This window comes from Macaca mulatta, chromosome 7 (assembly GCF_049350105.2).
Source record: "Macaca mulatta isolate MMU2019108-1 chromosome 7, T2T-MMU8v2.0, whole genome shotgun sequence".
Taxonomy (NCBI): Eukaryota; Metazoa; Chordata; class Mammalia; order Primates; family Cercopithecidae; genus Macaca; species Macaca mulatta.
Genome location: NC_133412.1, coordinates 21,825,495 through 21,843,299, shown reverse-complemented (window position 1 = coordinate 21,843,299; position 17,805 = coordinate 21,825,495). Strand labels below are relative to the sequence as shown.

The 17,805-nt window shown below is 44.9% G+C and overlaps 1 protein-coding gene across 3 annotated transcripts in view; it reads right to left on the bottom strand.

The window, feature by feature from the left end:
- Positions 1 to 16,130, bottom strand: part of CTDSPL2 (CTD small phosphatase like 2) — a 109,935-nt gene extending 93,805 nt beyond the window's left edge. Inside the window, 1 exon segment of one of the 3 annotated variants that reach the window (NM_001266809.1) lies at positions 15,954 to 16,130. The gene's annotated coding sequence lies outside the window, so the exon portion shown is untranslated. 3 annotated transcript variants of the gene reach the window in all.
- Positions 16,131 to 17,805: the final 1,675 nt, after the last annotated feature.

Below are 17,805 nucleotides of genomic sequence, written 5' to 3'. Positions count from 1 at the left end.
AACTTCAACAAATTTATAAGAAAAAATCAGGCCGGGCGCGGTGGCTCAAGCCTGTAATCCCAGCACTTTGGGAGGCCGAGACGGGCGGATCACGAGATCAGGAGATCGAGACCATCCTGGCTAACACGGTGACACCCTGTCTCTACTAAAAAATACAAAAAACTAGCCGGGCGAGGTGGCGGGTGCCTGTAGTCCCAGCTACTCGGGAGGCTGAGGCAGGAGAATGGCGTGAACCTGGGAGGCGGAGCTTGCAGTGAGCTGAGATCGGGCCACTGCACTCCAGCCTGGACGACAGAGCGAGACTCCGTCTCAAAAAAAAAAAAAAAAAAAAAAAGAAAAAAGAAAAAATCAAACAACCCTATCAAAAAGTGGTCAAAGGATATGAACAGACATTTCTCAAAAAAAGACATTTATGCAGCCAACAGACACATGAAAAAATGCTCATGATCACTGGCCATCAGAGAAATGCAAATCAAAACCACAATGACATACCATCTCACACCAGTTAGAACAGCGATCATTAAAAAGTCAGGAAACAACAGGTGCTGGAGAGGATGTGGAGAAATAGGAACACTTTTACACTGTTGGTGGAACTGTCAACTAGTTCAACCATTGTGGAAGACAGTGTGGCGATTCCTCAAGGATCTAGAACTAGAAATACCATTTGACCCAGCCATCCCATTACTAAGTATATACCCGAAGGATTATAAATCATGCTGCTATAAAGACACACGCACATGTATGTTTACTGCGGCACTATTCAAAATAGCAAAGACTTGGAACAAACCCAAATGCCCATCAATGATAGACTGGATTAAGAAAATGTGGCACATATACACCATGGAATACTATGCAGCCATAAAAAAGGATGAGTTCATGTCCTTTGCAGGGACATGGTTGAAGCCGGAAACCATGATTCTGAGCAAACTATCGCAAGGACAGAAAACCAAACACCGCATGTTCTCACTCATAGGTGGGAATTGAACAATGAGAGCACTTGGACACAGGGTGGGGAATATCACACACCGGGGCCTGTCGTGGGGTGGGGGGAGCGGGGAGGGATAGCATTAGGAGATATATCTAATGTAAATGACGAGTTAATGGGTACAGCACACCAACACGGCACATGTATACATATGTAACAAACCTGCATGTTGTGCACATGTACCCTAGAACTTAAAGTATAAAAAAAATTGTTTAAAATTACCTTCAGACTATATGTGTAAGGTACTTGTGAAACATAAATGAACTTCATGTTTAAACTTGGGTCTTTTCCAAGATACCTCATTATGTATATGCAAATATTCCAAAATCCAAAAAAATCTGAAATCCAAAACACTTCTGGATAGCAAGCATTTTGGATGAGGGATACTCAACCTGTTCTGATGTGTCATGCATTAAGACAGAAACAAGAGTAGATAATACATATAAATAAAGAAAATTACAAAAAGATCACAAATCAAACACTAAAGGCAACAAAGTCAAGATTTGTCGTAAAACTTTATGTATATTTACAGTTGGCTATATAAAAAATAATACATGCGTGCAATGGTTTTAGAGTAGACTCCTGAAGGAGTTACTAAAGGAATGACCTCCAAACTAGGAGGTGGACACACTCAGGTTCCAGTCCTTCATCTATCATTAGTTAGCTGTGAGACACTGCTGGAGTCATGTAATCAATCTAGCACTTTGTTTCCTCAACAGCAAAAGAAATTATTGGACATCAGATCTGGCATTTCACATGTAAATTTTACCTAAAAAATAAACAAACAAAGAGGCTGTCAAAATGGGAGACGAGACATTAATCAGAGCTGTCTTCACCCTTCCATCATATATATCTCTTCCTGCAGCACCCTAATTAAGATAAACATTCACTACATGTTAAGGAGTCTTCAGAATGATTCATCACAACAAAACACAAATGTTATTGGACTAGATGACCTCTTTGGTCTCCTCCAGCTCTAAAATTCTGTGGGTCTGTTAATTTATACTCTACCTTACAAATAGTATGTTAACTAAATTTACATTAACTTACTATATTCATGAAAGAGCTAAAGTCATTGCCCTCTTTGATGCCAAATGACATTTTCAAAAGTAGTAGCATGTTTCCACTTAGTCTACATTTCTAGCCTGAATAATCTAAAATCAAGTTTCAGGTACTACAACCGTCCACCTTTAATCTCCACTACTTCCATAAACCTTCACTGTGAAAGGAGAAGGAGGAGGACTTGGGGAAAAAACAGATTTCTCTGTCACCTAAGAAAAAAAATCAAGACAACCAGGGAAGAAGGACTAAGTATAGGAGCATTATATAAAATATCAACTCGGCAGGATGCGATAGCTCACACCTTGTAATCCCAGCACTTTGGGAGGCCGAGGCGGATGGATCACTTAAGGTCAGGAGTTCGAGACCAGCCTGGCCAACATGGCAAAACCCCGTCTCTACTAAAAGTACAAAAATTTGGCAGGCGTGGTGGTGTGCATCTGTAATCCCAGCTACTCGGGAGGCTGAGGCAGGAGAATCTCTTGAATCCAGGAGGCAGAGGTTGCAGTGAGCTGAGATTGTGTCACTGCACTCCAGCCTGGGTGACAGAGCAAGACTTCGTCTAAAAAAAAAAAAAATCAACTCTACAACAGGAAGATTCTTTTTTTTTGGTTTTGAGAAGGAGTTTCTTTCGTTGCCCAGGCTGGAGTGCAGTGTCGCGATCTCAGCTCACTGCAAGCTCGCCTCCCAGGTTCACGCCATTCTCCTGCCTCAGCCTCCTGAGTAGCTGGGACTGCAGGCACCCGCCACCGTGCCCGGCTAATTTTTTGTGTTTTTTGTTTTGTTTTGTTTTTTAGAGACGGGCGGCGGGGGGTTCACCTTGTTAGCCAGGATAGTCTTGATCTTCTGACATTGTGATCCGCCTGCCTCGGCCTCCCAAAGTGCTGGGATTACAGGCGTGAGCCACCTCACCCGGCCGGATTCTTTTTTCAGACAGAGTCTCACTCTGTCGCCCAGGCTAGGGTGCAGTGGTGCGATCTCAGCTCACTGTAACCTCTGCCTCCCGGGTTCATGCGATTCTCCTGCCTCAGCCCCAGTGGCTGGGATTACAGGCGCACACCACCATGCCCGGCTAATTTTTGTATTTTTAGTAGAGACGGGGTTTCACCATGTTGGTCAGCTGGTCTCAAACTCCTGACCTCGTAATCTGCCTGTCTTGGCCTCCTAAAGTGCTGGGATTACAGGCGTGAGCCACCGTGCCTGGCCGAAGGTTCCTTTAATCCTATTCACAACAAAGTGTGTGATAAAGACAGGTGGTCTTTCTGGATCATTAATATTTCTGATATATGGTCTTCTCTGCTTTTCCATTTAGCTAATATTATAAAATTATTTAAAAACTACTAAATATAATAACTTTATCAAAAACATCTGGCAAAACACAGGACTATACAAAAAACAAAAGAACTGAGTTAGGCTGATCAAATTATGGGGTTTTCTCTGACTTAAAGTTTTCTTCAATAAATAAGAACAAAAAGAATGTGTTTTCAGCCGGACGCACTGTAATCTCAGCACACCTGTAATCTCAGCACTTTGGAAGTCACCCAGGAAGAGGTCACTTGAGACTAGGAGATCAAGATCAGCGTAGTCAACAGTGAGACCGTGCCTTTATCTTAAAAATTTAAAAATCGGCCAGGCGTGGTGGTGCACACCTATAGTTCCAGCTATTTAGGAGGCTAAGGCAGGAGGATCACTGGAGCCCAGGAGGTCAAGGCTCTAGTAAACTGTGACTGTGCCATTGTACTCCAGCCTAGGTGAGAGAGTAAGACCCTGTCCCTTTTTTTTTTCTTGAGACAGAGTCTCGCTCTGTTGCCAGGCTGGAGTGCAGTGGCATGATCTTGGCTCACTGCAACCTCCGCCTCCCAGGTTCAAGCGATTCTCCTGCCTCAGCCTCCTGAGTAGCTGGGACTACAGGCGCACGCCACCACGTCCAGCTAATTTTAGTAGATACGGGGTTTCGCCGTGTTGGCCAGGATGATCTCAATCTCTTGACCTCGTGATCCGCCCACCTTGGCCTCCCAAAGTGCTGGAATTATAGGCGTGAGCCACCACGCCCAGCCAAGACCCTGTCTCTTAAGAAAAAAAGAAAAAGAAAAAAAAAAAAAGATTTTTCTAAAACGATTATCAATCTATTTCTCTAGAGAAACAACATATGGGTTGTTAGATTACTGATGACTAAAACACACTCTTAAAACACGTTGATTTTTTTTTCGAGACAAGAGTCTTGCTCTGTTGCTCAGGCTGGAGTGCAGTGGCGTGATCTCGACTCACTGCAACCTTCGTCTCCTGGGTTCAAGAGATTCTCTCGCCTTAGCCTCCCAAGTAGCTGGGATTACAGGCATACACCACCAAGCCCAGCTATTTTTTTTTTTTTTTTTGTATTTTTAGTAGAGACGGGGCTTTACCATGTTGGTCAGGCTGGTCTCAAACTCCTCAACTCAAATGATCCACTGCTGTAATTACAAGCGTGAGCCACCGTGCCTGGCCTATAAATTTATTTTTTTGAAAAACAACATTATAGGCCAGGCGTGATGGCTCACGCCTGAAATCCTAGCACTTTGGGAGGACAAGGTGGGAAGATCACTTGAGCGGTGGCTCATGCCTGTAATTCTAGCACTTTGAGAGGACAAGGTGGGAAGATCACTTGAGTCCGAGAGTCTGAGACCAACCCTGGCAACATAGTGAGACCCCACTTGAATTAAAAAAAAAAAAGAAAGAAAGAAAGAAAAAATTTAAAGATAGCAATATTCAGTTTGTTGACCACCAAAAATGTTTATTAAGGCACGGACATTCAGATGTTTTAAATACTACTACTGGCATCCCGATTTAAAATCTGATATGTCATTAGCAGAAATTAGGACAAAGGGGCCAGGTGTGGTGGCTCACGCCTGTAATCCCAACACTTTGGGAGGCTGAGGCAGGCAGATCACCCGAGGTCAGGAGTTCAAAAACTGCCTGGCCAACACAGTGAAACCCCATCTCTACTAAAAATACAAAAATCACCCAGGCATGGAGGCGTGCACCTGTAGTCCCAGCTACTCAGGAGGCTGAGGCACGAGAATCATTTGAACCCAGGTGGCGGAGGTTGCAGTGAGCCAAGGTTGTGCCACCGCACTCCAGCCTGGGTGACAGAGCGAGACTCTGTTTCAAGAAAAAAAGAAAATTAAAAAATGAAATTAGGATTACTCTAAGCTTTAACAGAATTTGAAGATTGTTTTAATTTTATTTAAAGATTTTGTTAAAAAACAATTCTATTACATAAGAAAATTCGTAATAAAACTTTGTAACACAATGCTATTTTAGCAAAAATACAGGTTATAAATTTGTAAGGACTGAGTAATATAGTTCATTTTCTCAACAAGCTCACAGGAAGCTTATCATTTCTCACCATATTACTATCCTATCATGGCCTGTGCCAACATATTCTGTTTTAATTTACTGAGCTCACCTATACATTAACAGACAAATTTCAATGTATATATTGGATACATCAACAAAGACATTCTAAAAACAAAGAAAAGTAAACTTAATTTTGGCAGAATTTTCCTAAGAGTGCTTTTTTTCTTAAGAGACAGGGTCTCGTTATGTGGCCCAGGCTGGAGTGCAGTGGCTATTCACAGGTGCCATTCTACTACTGAGCAGCAGAGGAGTTTTAACCCGCTCCATTTCCGACGTGGACCAGTTCACCCCTCCTTAGGCAACCTGGTAGTCCCTTGTTCCTGGGAAGTCACAATACTGATGCTGAACTTAGTGTAGACACCCAATCGGCATATAACCCAGAATTCCTGGGCTCAAGCGATCCTCTTGCCTCAGCCTCTTGAGTAGTTGGGACTACAGGCACGTGCCACCGTGCCCACCAAGACTGCTTTGTATTTAAATAGTTCTCAGCAAAAATGGGCAAGGGGAGAGATCTAACTACTTATTTATGCCCTTTTGATTAAACTTAACTGTCAGGTCAGGAGAAATTTGAAATCCTAAGAATACAGTAATGTGGTAGTAAGAAAAGAATCAGGCTGGATGTGGTGGCTCACACCTGTAATCCCAGAACTTTGGGAGGCCAAGGCAGGATGACTGCTTGAGCCCAGGGATTACTAACAGCCTGGGCAACATGGCAAGACCCTGTCTCTACAAAAATTTAAAAAAATAAAAAATTAGCCAGGCATGGTAGTGTATGTCTGTACTCCCACCTACTAGGGAAGCTGAAGAAGGAAGATCAACTGAGCCTGGGAGGTCAAGGCTGTAGTGAGCCATGTTCACACAACTGCACTTCAGTCTCGGTGAGAGAGCACGACTCAGCCTCAAAACAAAACAAAAACCTCACAAAATTTTACATAAATATATATATATATATATATATACACACACACACACACACACATACATACACACTAAAAATCTTTAAAACAATAATGTAAAACAATATGGCCTTTGTCCAAAATAAATCTGCATTGAGTTATGTGAAATAATTCAATGTGGTGGCTCATGCCTATAATCCTAGCACTTTGGGAGGCTGAGGCAGGCAGATCACTTGAGTTCAGGAGTTTGAGTACAGCCTGGGCAACATGGTGAAACCCTGTCTCTACCAAAAATACAAAAATTAGCTGGGCACGGTGGTGCTCGCCTGTGGTACCAGCTACTTGGAAGGCTGAGGTGGGAGGATCACTAGAGCCCAGAAGTTGAGGGTGCAGTGAGCCATGATCACACCACTGCACTCCAGCCTAGGTGACAGAGCAAGATCGGGTCTCAAAAATAAACAAATAAAAATTTAAAAATAAACTGAGGTCAAGCGCAGTGGCTCACACCTGTAACTCCAGCACTTTGGGAGGCGAAGATGGGCAGATCATTTGAGGTCAGGAGTTTGAGATCAGTCTGGCCAGCATGATGAAACCTCGTATCTACTAAAAATACAAAAATTAGTCAGGCATGGTGGTGCGTACCTGTAATCCCAGCTACTCAGGAGGCTGACGCAGGAGAACTGCTTGAACCCAAGAGACAGAGATAGCAGTAGGCCAAGACTGCACCACTGCCCTCCAGCCTAGGTGACAGAGACTCAGTCGGGGAAAAAAAAATAATTTCCCGCTATTCTTATCACTATCTATAAAGGAAAAATTAATCATTATGACTGAGATGAACTATTAATATATGGGAGATAGAAGACAAGAAGGATTATGAAGACTGAATTTTTACTTAAAATCACTAGTCAAAGATTAGGTATAATCATAATTCTCTAGCAGAGGTGTCCTCTTGCTTGCTACTACAAAAAAACAAAACAAAACAAAACAAACAAACAAAAAACAAGCTGCCACAGTACCTCACTCCTGTCATCCCAAGACTTTGGGAGGCCGAGGAGGGAGGATCACCGGAGGTTAGGAGTTCAAGACCAGTCTGGCCAACATGGTGAAACCCCGTCTCTACCAAAATATAAAAAAGAGCTGGGCATGATGGTGGGTACCTGTAATCCCAGCTACTGGGGAGGCAGAGAATCACCTGAACCTGGGAGATGGTGGTTGCAGTGAACCAAAATCATGCCACTGCACTCCAGCCTGGGTGGCTGAGCGAGACTCCGTTTCAAAAAAAAAAAAAAAAAAAAAAAAAAGGTATGTTATTCCCAACACAGGAGGAAATGCATGATAGTTTGAAATGATTGTGATTATTTTTTCAAATAATTTTCCTCTACATATCAGAAATTAAAGAAATATATAATTATCTTAACTCGACAAAATATACTAAGGCAGGTACTTGTAAGGTCAGTAAGAGGTTATTATTTTCAACTCACTAAGAAAATCATACATATTTGGGAGATATCAGGATGAAAGCATTATTACTAAAGCAAATAATCAGTTTTCTCTCAACTAAAAAGATATTTATGTGTCCTGGTTATTTCTTTTAAACAAATAATACACTTTTCTTTTTTTTGAGATGTAGTTTTGCTCGTTGCCCTGCCTAGAGTGCAATGGCATGATTGCAGCTCACTGCAGCCTCCAACTCCTGGGTTCAAGCGATTTTCCTGCCTCAACCTCCCGAGTAACTGAGATTACAGGCACCCACCACCACGCCCAGCTAATTTTTCGTATTTTTAGTAGTGACGGGGTTTTTGCCATGTTGGCCAGGCTAGTCTCAAATTCTGGACCTCAGGTGATTCACCAGCCTCGGCCTCCCAAAGTGCTGGGATTACAGGCATGGGTCACTGTGCCCCACCTTTTTCTTTTTTTTTTTTTTGACACAGGGTCCTACTGTCACCCAGGCTGGAGTGCCAGTGGCCCAATCAAGGCTCGCTGCAGCCTTGAACTCCCAAGGCTCACATGATCCTCCTGCCTCAGCCCGAGTAGCTGGGTCCACAGGTGTGCGCCACCACACCCAGCTAATTTTTGTATTTTTAGTAGAGATGGGGTTTTGCCGTGTTGCCCAGTATAGTCTCAAACTCCTGGGCTCAAACAAACTACCCTCCTCGGCGTCCCAAAGGGCTAGAATTACAGGTGGGAGCCACTGCACCCACCCTTATTTTCTTTTAATAAACATACTTTTTTTTTTTTGAAACAGAATCTCCATGTCACCAAGGCTGGCATGAGGTGGCGCCATCTCAGCTCACTGTAACCTCCACCTCCCCAGCTCAAAAGCCTCAGCCACCTGAGTAGCTGGGATTATAGGCGTGCATGCATGCCACCATGCCTGGCTTTTTTTTTTTTTTTTTTTTTTTTTTAGAGACAAGGTTTCGCCATGTTGGCCAGGCTGGTTACAGATGTCAGCCACCACGCCCCACCTTTTTTTTTTTTTTTTTCTGGGGACAAAGGGTCCTACTCTGTCCCCCAGGCTGGAGTGTCAGCAGCCCAATCAGGGCTTGGTGCAGCCTCAACCTCCTAGGGCTCATGTGATCCTCCTGCCTCAGCCCCCCAAGTAGCTACAGGCGTGTGCCACCATGCTCAACTAATTTTTGTATTTTTAGTAGAGATGGGGTTTCATCGTGTTGCCCAGGCTAGTCTTGAACTCCTGGGTTCAAACAATCCACCCTCCTCGGCCTCCCAAAGTGCTGGAATTACAGGTGTGAGCCACTGCGCCCGGCCTTACTTTTCTTTTACTAAACGTGTATATATATATTTTTTGAGATGGAGTCTCACTCTGTCGCCAGGCTGGAGTGCAGTGGTGTGATCTCGGCTCACTGCAACCTCCACCTCCTAGGTTCAAGTGATTCTCCTGCCTCAGCCTCCCAAGTAGCTGGGACTACGGGTGCGTGCCACCATGGCCAGCTAATTTTTGTATTTTAGTAGAGACGGGGTTTCACCATGTTGGCCAGGATGATCTCGATCTCTTGACCTCATGATCCAACCGCCTCGGCCTCCCAAAGTGCTGGGATTACAGGCATGAGCCACCGCACCCAGCCTTTTTTTTTTTGAGATGGAGTCTTTATCTGGTTGGCATGCAGTGGCACCATCTCGGCTCACTGCAACCTCTGCCTCCTCAGCTCAAGGAGTCTCATGCCTCAGCCACTTGAGTAGCTGGGATTACAGGCAGGCATACATGCCACCATGCCTGGCTAACTTTTGTTTTATGTATTTTTTTTCTTTATAAAAAGGGGGTTGTGCCATGTTGGCCAGGCTGGTCTTGAACTCCTGCCCTCAACTTCCAAAGCGCTGGGATTTAAAATATACTTTTAAGGCAAGGCATGGTGGCTCACACCTGTAATCCCAGGACTTTGGGAGGTTGAGACGGATGGATCACAAGCTCAGGAGTTCGAGACCAGCCTGGCCAATATAGTGAAACCCCGTCTACTAAAAAAATACAAAAGGCCGGGCACGGTGGCTCATGCCTGTAATCCCACGGCTTTGGGAGGCCAAGGCGGGTGGATTACGAGGTCAGAAGATCGAGACCATCCTGGCTAACACGGTGAAACCCCATCTCTACTAAAGTACAAAAAATTAGCCAGGTGTGGTGGCGGGCGCCTGTAGTCCCAGCTACTCGGGAGGCTGAGGCAGGAGAATGCCATGAACCTGGGAGGCGGAGCTTGCAGTGAGCCTAGATCACACTCTAGCCTGGGCGACAGAGCAAGACTCCATCTCAAAAAAAACAAAAACAAAAACAAAAATTAGCCAGGCGTGGTGACGTACACCTGTAGTCCCAGCTACTTGGGAGGCTGAGGCAGGGGAATCACTTGAACCAGAGAAACAGAGGTTGCAGTGAGCCGAGATCGTGCCCCTGCACTCCAGCCTGGGAGACAAAGCGAGACTCCATCTCAAAAAAAAAAAAAGGAAAAAAAAAGTGTGTGTATGTATATACATATATATATATTTTTTTTTAATTCCTACTTAGGCTGGGCGCAGTGGCTCACACTTGTAATGCCAAGTATCTTCTACTAGTATACTGTTTTGCTGTTTTCTGTCTTTTTTTTTTTTTGAGACAGGGTCTTGCTCAGTCACCCAGGCTGGAAGACTAGAGTGCAATGGATGGCACGCTCATGGCCCACTGCAGCCTCAACCTCCTGGGCTCAAGCAATTCCCCCTACTCAGCCCTGCCAGTGGCTAGAACTACAGATGTGAGTCACCATGCCCAGCTAATTTTTGTATTTTAGGTAGAGACAGGGTTTCGCCATGTGTCCCAGGCTGGTCTCGAACTCCTAAACTCAGGGGATCTGCCTGCCTCACCCTCCCAAGTGCTGGGATTACAATCTCGAGCCTGGTCTGTTGCGTTGTTTTAATCAAATCAGCAAACACATTTCCATGCTAGAATCCCATGTTGATGATCATTCATGTTTAATCTAGACTTTTTCCTTTTTCAATCTAAAACAGGAATTGGCCAAGTGCGGTGGCTCACGCCTATAATCCCAGCACTTTGGGAGATCAAGGCGGGTGGATCATCCTGAGGTCAGCAGTTTGAGACCAGCCTGGCCAATATGGTGAAACCCTGTATCTACTAAAAATACAAAAAATTAGCCAGGCGTGGTAGCGGGCACCTGTAATCCCAGCTACTCGGGGGGCTGAGACAGGAGAATCACTTGAACCTGGGAGGCAGAGGTTGCACTGAGCTGAGATGGCACCACTGCACTGCAGCCTGGGAGACAGAGCGAGACTCTGTCTCCAAAAAATAATAATAATAGGCCGGGTGCAGTGGCTCACGCCTGTAATCCCAGCACTTTGGGAGGCCAAAGCAGGCAGATCACAAGGTCAGGAGTTTGAGAACAACCTGGCCAACATGGTGAAATCCCGTCTCTACTAAAAATACAAAAATTAGCTGGGCATGGTGGTGTGCGCCTATAATCCCAGCTACTCGGGAGGCTGAAGTGGGAGAATTGCTTGAACCCGGGAGGTGGAGGTTGCACTGAGCTGAGATCGCACCACTGCACTCCAGCCTGGGTGACAGACCAAGACTTCGTCTCAAAAAATAATAATAATAATAATCATAAAATAACATAGGAACCTATGAATATCACAAAATACATGGTCCCTAGTATAGTCAACTGGCCTATTGTGACCTTCCATTAAAATATTTGTCTTTAAGGTCTTACAGTTCTTCTTGGGGCCACACTTAGTCTCACCATTCCTTACTGTCAGGATCCCAAAGGATTCCAAGCAGTCAAAGCTTCTCACTATAATTCTATCCCCACCCTGCCTGTGCTCCTATATTCTACACCCCTTCTAATCACAGCCAGTGCATAAAAACTTAACTCTCCTGGCCAGGCGCGGTGGCTCACACCTGTAATCTCAGCACTTTGGGAGGCTGAGGTGGGTGGATCACTTGAGGTCAGGAGTTCGACACCAGCCTGACCAACATGGTGAAACCTCATCTCTACTAAAGAAAAAAAAAATACAAAGTTAGCCGGCCGTGGTGGCAGGTGCCTGTAATTCCAGCTGCTTGGGAGGCTGAGGCAGGAGAATGGCTTGACCCAGGAGGCAGAGGTTGCAGTGAGCTAAGATCGCACCACTGTACTCCAGGCTGGGCAACAAGAGCAAAACTCTGTCTCAAAAAAAAAAACCCTTAACTCTCCTATGTTCCCTTATCTCTGAACCCTCACCCTGTGTGTGGTATCAGTAAGCTTATTTGATAGTCAATCTGTGCTAATATTGTCAACAAAAGACAATTTGTAAAGTTTCCTCTTCCAGAGAATCTGTGATTTTTAAACAGGACATTTAGAAAAACACTGGAGACATATAAATAAAGTTAGGCACTGGCAATTCTCAAATTGTACCACACAGCCCTAGTCCACCTAGTCGTAATGCAGGTCCAATTACAATTTAATATAGTTTAAATTAAAAAATTAATGTAGTCATACAAATACTAGTGAATATATGTCTGGCTTAGATATATGCCTCCTGGCAACTGCCAAGTAAGTGAAAACTAAAGCTGCAATTGAATGGTTTTAACATGGGTTCCGTATCTGTCAAGTTCATCATGAGCTGGGTGCAGTGGCTCATGCCTATAAGCCCAGCACTTTGGGAGGCTTCAGGAGGGAGAATCACTTGAGCCTAGGAGTTTGAGACCAGTCTGAGTAACATAGCGAGACTCCGTCTCCATTAAAAAAATTAAAAAATTAAAAAAATTTAAAAAGTCGGCCAGGTGCCGTGGCTCACATCTGTAATCCCAGCACTTTGGGAGGCCGAGGTGGGTGGACCACCTGAGGTCAGGAGTTCAAGACCAGCCTGGCCAACATACAGAAATCCCGTCTCTACCAAAAATACAAAAATTAGCCAGGTGTGGTGGCGCATGCATGTAGTCCCAGATACTCAGGAGGCTGAGGCAGAAGAATTGCTTGAACCCGGGAGGTGGAGTCTGCAGTGAGCCAAGATCATACCATTCTACTCCAGCCTGGGCAACAAGAGTGAAACTCCGTCTCGGAAAAAAAAAAAAAAAGTAGCAAATGACCCCCTGTAGCCAATTAAAACAGTCAGGTACTTTTTAGCCTACTTTTAACCAGAAAAATTACTTAGAGCACACCACAAATAAACTCCTCTCAGCACACTTGATATTTGTGACTGAAAGTGTCTTTTCTACTTTAGGCTTTCACAACTTGGTAAATTACAATTAGATATTGCTTTTTCCAAATTCTGGCAAATCATTTTATTCATTATCTCATTAATCTAAAGCATAGCCTCCTATGACTACGATAAATTAATACCATTTTGGAGTCGGCTTGGTGGCAAGCACCAGTCTTCCCAGCACTTTGGGAGGCTGAGGCAGGAGGACTGCTCGTAGCCAGGAGTTGCGAACCAGCCTGGACAACATAATGAGACCCCATCTCTACAAAAAATAAATAAATAAATAAATTAGCCAGGTGTGGTGGCATGTGCCTGCAGTCCCAGCTACTTGGGAGGCTGAAGCAGGAGGACTGCATAGGCCCAGGGGGTCATGGCTGCAGTGAGCTATGATTACACCACTGCACTCCAACCTGGGCCACAGAGACAGACCCCCATCTCTAAAAAATAAATTTTTTTTTAAAAAAAAAGCCATTTTACTCAACTGACAATAAAATCTATGGTTAAAAATCTAGAATCTAGTACATCCTTGGCAAAAAACAGGTCCAAGTTTCTTTAACCAGAATTAGATGGACTCTGTCATATAATAATCTCATGAGAAACCACTTAGCCAGAAATCACAAACTTGAGATCAGCTAGATGAATCTGGAAAGGGAAGACTTCCCCAATTCTTAATTTCTTAACAGTGGGAAAACAGTAACATTACCAGCTCAAGTTAAATGCACAAGAGACACTATGTAGAATGGAATCTTGTGAAACATACAAACCCTGATATTCCTATGCAATCCTATTTAGATTTTCTATACAGCTACAAGCCCACAAAGGTTAAGGACTACATCATTTACAGCTTTTACATTCTTTTCTTTTGAGACTCTCTCTGTCACCAGGCTGGAGTACAGTAAGGCGGTCTTCAGCTCACTGCAACCTCCATCTCCTGGGTTCAAGCGATTCTCTTGTCTCAGCCTCTCGAGTAGCTGGGACTACAGGTGTGCACCACCATGCCCGGCTAATTTTTGTATTTTTAATAGAGACAGGGTTTCACTATGTTGGCCAGGCTGTTCTCGAACTCCTCATCTTGTGATCAGCCTGCCCTGGCCTCCCAGAGTGCTGGGATTACAGGTGTAAGCCACCCCACGCAGCCAGCTTTTACATTCTTTCAACTCTGAGAAAAGCATTAAAAGAGTGCAAGTACTGAATGCATGCAGTACTAAACAATTTACGAGAACTCTTGAAAACAAAGTCTACAATGCTCACTCAGCTAGCTGTAAACTAACTTTTATTAAAAATATTAAGGCTATTAACTACCCAAAAAGGTCATTAAAATACAGACAAAACCTATACACTAGACCAACGATGTAAGATCCCTTTAAGTTGCACATTTGGCTCCATTTTTAAAATAAATTGACTTGGCAAGTAGTTAACGTGCCTGTACCTCCACTATTCTACTGGTCCTAGGAGAGTATTAAGTTCAACTCAATCCTAAAAAACTCCTTCACATAAGAGCTACATTTTGCCTTGACTTTCTTTATGACCTTGGGCAAAGTCTACCAAATGAAGACTATAATAATGTTTGTGTGTTCCTGTTAATATTGAAAATTAACCACAACATCGTGCGAACAATAGTGAAATTCTCTAAACTGGACGTATCCAGAGTTGAAAACTTGAGTTATAAACGTCAACTGATATGCAATGTGAACAGTTTTTAAAATTTTAATTTGATTAGTGAAAACAAAACAAAACAAAAAAACAAAGACCCCAAATTCAACATGATTAATAAATTCCGAAAATACCATCAGCCTCCTTATTACTTCTCTTTATGAATAAATGGTCTGCAATGTAATTTAAAAAAAGGAAAGAAAAAGTAAAGAAATATAGTAAAACTAGCTTTAACACGCCATTTCCCTTTTCTAAGAATAACAAATGGACCACAAACGAAAATTTAAAACTGGGCAAAGAATAGAGAGACAAAGCAATCTACAATCTGAAAATCACACAGATAAATCTATCATTTCAAGTCACTAATTCGCATACCCACGTAAGAAATTAATCTTGGTACTGCGATACCAGCATTAGGAAGATAAATCCCTGCCTCGGAGGAACACCTACTGAGTACGTTTCATTTCAGGATCTCAGGTAAGTTTACGAGCTCTTCTCTCTTCAGGTTTCCCTAAAGTACTCTGAAGTGTTTAACATCATTCACACATCCAGCCACCACTAGGGTGAGAAATAAACAAGATTTACTTATGTAATTATTTACCACAGAACTCTGGTCAAGAATGCAAAAGTTAACAACCATACAGGTATTTAAAATCCAAAGAAAGCAGAGAATATTAAGGATAATAAGGTTCACCCTTTAACTGACCACTATGGACACCAGAGGCCTTCCACATGGGCTGTTCCTTACAATCACTCCCGATTTGAAAAAGTAACAATGTCAACTCGAGATTTTAACAGTACAAAAGATAAACAGAACTTACGCAAATCCCTTCTTCCAGATTCTGAAAAGGTGTTTATAAAAACTGAGATAAGAGCACGCCCCCCTAAAAGCACCCTACTCGAAAGAATGAAATGCCGAAAACATCAGGTGGGCCAAAAAGGTTAGAAAAGCTAAACTTCTAACTTAATTACCCAGAGGTTGGGGACCAGGAACGTGAGATCGGAGTGGGGGTGGGTAGCAAAGTGAAATCTAACCCCAGAAATCACAACGCAGGCCGCAGCCTAAAAGGTGAAGCTGGCGGGAAGTGAGCTCCCTTTCTGTTCCCAGGGGAAAGTCCAGAAAGGAGCGGCTCCGCACAGTGGACGTACGAGGCGCCAAAGAGTGCATGCCTACCAAGGCGCCAGAGCCGCTGGAGGACCGGGTTTAGAAGGGGAGGAGATCCCGGCAGACGGCCCTGGAAGAGGAGGAGAACTAAGATTGGAAGCAGCGGCAGCGTCTGGACGAAGGGGATTACCTAACTGTGACGACAGAGAAGTGTCCTCAGGCTCCGGCGATGGTCCCGACTGCGCAATGTGTGGTGTCTTTCCCGCTTACCCCGCAGCAGCAACAGAACCAGCTCCTTCAGCCAGTCGCCATTTCCCGCCTACCGACCTGCTGCACCGCACGGACAGGGACCCGGATGGAAAGCGGCCTCTCCGCGCAGGCGCCCTGACTACCTCCTCCCCCTCCCGCCACAATTCCGCGAGGTGGGAGGGAAGGAATGCGGGCAGCCACAACGGCAACAACAACGAAAAAAATACTTTTACTTCCGTGAAGAGCGTTGAAGTTCCTTACGCCGGAAGAAACTCTCTAGTCTGAATCCCGGAGAAAAATTGAACACAAGGCCTTAAGACTGGGTGGAGTAAGAAAGGACAAAACCTATCAGGATACGCAAGGGCTTGGGGGATATTTGTACGTTAGGGGCCTCCGTAGCCGGCTGTGTAGTGGTCGCAGGGGGAGTAGGGAGTAAAGCGTTAGGAGTGGAGAGGCGGGGACCCGAAGGACGGTTTTTCCTCCCGCTCCTAACGGAACTGCTTGGGCCGAGCTGGGAGGGGGAGCGCGCCCTTGCCCCGGAGGCGGAGCTTAGGAACGCGTCGTGCACCCTGGCGGCAAGGGTTTAGTAACTGTGGGCGCGCTGGGTAGGTGGAGCCGAGGGGATAAGGCGGGACTAACGGCTTGGCGCGCTGAAGGAGGTAGTTTGTAGTGAGCGCTGCCCGAGGCTGGGAGAAAGCGAATCTGGCGCTTTTCCTGGGATTTCGGTGGCCCCTAAAGGTTCCCTTCCCTGCTCATTGCCTAGAGGGCGTATCAGTCGCTTTTGGATCATAAATATTCACGCCTTTCGACTCAACCCTATGTTGGTAATTCTGCAGGTTGAAAACTCGGATCTTTCAGGCCAGTGGGCTCCCACCTGCGAAAGTAGGTCAAAGGACGGTCAGCTCCACAGAGTGAAATGTATCAGTCCGGAGAATCCAGTTCTAGTGGGGTATCAGAAAACCAAGGCTAATGGTTGGAAGAACATTATTTTTCACTGAAACTCCAAGCCACTCTCCTTATTCGATCAAGAAATATTTATTGAAAAAGTAACTAGGTGCGATGTGTGAAACAGTGAGCCAGGCAGACACGGACCCTGCCTCCCCAAAGGTCATGTTTGTTTGGGTTTTTGTTTTTGTTTTTGTTTTTGTTTTTTTGTGAGACGGAGTCTCACTCTGTCGCCCAAGCTGGAGTGCGGTGGCGCGATCTCGGCTCTCTGCAACCTCCGCCTCCCGGGTTCAAGCGATTCTCCTGCCTCAGCCCCCTGAGTAGCTGGGATTACAGTCGCGCGCCACCACGCCCGGCTAATTTTTGTATTTTTAGTAGAGACGGGGTTTCATCATGTTGGCCAAGATGGTCTCGATCTCCTGACCTCGTGATCCGCCCGCCTCGGCCTCCCAAAGTGTTGGGATTACAGGCGTGAGCCACCGCGCCCAGCCAAAGATCATAATCTATTGAAAAAGACACCCTGGCCGGGCGCGGTGGCTCACGCCTGTAATCCCAGCACTTTGGGAGGCCGAGGCGGGCGGATCACGAGGTCAGGAGATCGAGACCACGGTGAAACCCCGTCTCTACTAAAAATACAAAAAAGTAGCCGGGCGCGGTGGCGGGCGCCTGTAGTCCCAGCTACTCGGGAGGCTGAGGCAGGAGAATGGCGTGAACCCGGGAGGTGGAGCTTGCAGTGAGCCGAGATCGCACCACTGCACTCCAGCCTGGGCGACAGAGCGAGACTCTGTCTCAAAAAAAAAAAAAGAAAGAAAGAAAAAGACACCCAAGTAAACAGAATTTAAAAACTG